At 43.8% G+C, this 1470-nt stretch overlaps 1 long non-coding RNA gene across 1 annotated transcript; it reads right to left on the bottom strand.

Moving 5' to 3' along the window:
- Positions 1 to 281: 281 nt before the first annotated feature.
- Positions 282 to 746, bottom strand: LOC130084900 (uncharacterized). The gene is made up of 3 exons (XR_008807074.1): positions 658 to 746; positions 466 to 568; positions 282 to 392 (listed from the first exon to the last, which is right to left on the bottom strand). It is a non-coding gene; the product is annotated as an uncharacterized LOC130084900 (long non-coding RNA).
- Between the last annotated feature and the right edge of the window lie 724 nt (positions 747 to 1470).

The raw sequence follows: 1470 nt of genomic DNA, 5'->3' as shown, positions 1-1470 counted from the left end.
CAATAATTTGGTTCAAAACAAAACACTACTTCAAAAATACTCAAATAGTTAAGGAAATAAACCAGAAAAAAAGGAAACAAACTCAAAACATATCACAAACACAGAGCCATCCTTCACTTGAAATGGTTCACTTGAATGGCTCACTTAGAACGGTTCACTTGAATGGCTCACTCAGAACAATTCACTTGAAATGGTTCACTTAGAACGATTCACTTGAAATGGTTCACTTAGAACGATTTACTCGAGACGACTCACTTACGACAAAACAGCACACACAAAACAGAACCCAAACAGAACAGCAGTTGATAAGGCACAGCGCGAACAAAGTCTTATGGCGAAACACAGGGCAGATAATACTCATTCAGAAGGTCGGTATTGTCCTTATCGCATGCCTAAAAAATAAAACAGAGAGATGTTACACTGAGAGTTCTTCTCCCTTGGCTTACGCTCAAACAGTATACTCACAACCAAGCACGCTGTCCCAGAATCACCATCCCCAGACTATGCGATAGATGGAGGCGAATGTCTCCGACAAGCTCGTTGGCATGAAGCGCCGATAAATCGTACACTAAGCATACAGATAGTCAGATTACTCGCCTCAAAGCAAACCATAAAACCTCATCTATAAACCACCCCGCATCCAAATACTTCTCTTACCTGTCTCAAATGTCCACATTCAACTCTCCAAACAAGCCCATAGACCCGTCAACAGCACCGCCAGCGGATAAACAGCCTCGGCAAGTTTTACAAGCAACACGTTACGCTGAACCCAGCAGAAAGCAGCAGGGCGCATAGATGACGTCATGACCCCGGATAATGACACATGCCAAGGAACTGGTAGCTCATGCTCTTATACACACCGGAACCCTGGCCGTTGGCCAAACACTAAACGATGACGTAGGAAGTAGGAGGGGTAATAACCCTTCCTGCTACATGTATCTATTTTTTTTTGTGTGTGCAAATTCCCCACCAATCAGTCATTTGACATTTTTATTTCAGAAAATTCAATAATGGTCCCATGGTAGCTTATTTGTTACGGAGGAAAAAATTTTCTTGGCATGAACGAGAACTATTATCAGATTAACTTATTATAGGTTCCCTTTTGAGATTGGTTTACTCGACATAGCGTCAACGCTGACGCTATGGGGAAACTCCCCAAAAATTTCTCACCAAAAATGCTGAAGCATGATTGATTTCATCTGAATAGCCATTGGCGCTTGCATGCCCGCTTTATGACTCGGCGACAAGCACCATTGCCTCAGAATCTTTTCCCTTTATTCAGCTATGCTGTCCTCGAGAAGCCACCTATCGCTAACCGTTGAGAGGATGGTGCCTGGACTGCCATTCCTTTGCAGCATTCCAGTGAGTATGACATCTTTTATATTATGCTATACGGATGTCCGCTCACCTCTTCCTCCCTTCCGCTGCCGAGCCGCAGAGGCAGAAGTTGCAGCAGCTTGAGATGGGAAG

This window comes from Rhinichthys klamathensis, unplaced genomic scaffold (genome assembly GCF_029890125.1).
Source record: "Rhinichthys klamathensis goyatoka isolate OS25496 unplaced genomic scaffold, OSU_Roscu_1.1 h1tg000003l_1, whole genome shotgun sequence".
In the NCBI taxonomy this organism is placed as follows: Eukaryota; Metazoa; Chordata; class Actinopteri; order Cypriniformes; family Leuciscidae; genus Rhinichthys; species Rhinichthys klamathensis.
Note: the sequence above shows the minus strand (reverse complement) of the source record. Positions and strands in the feature narration are given on the sequence as shown.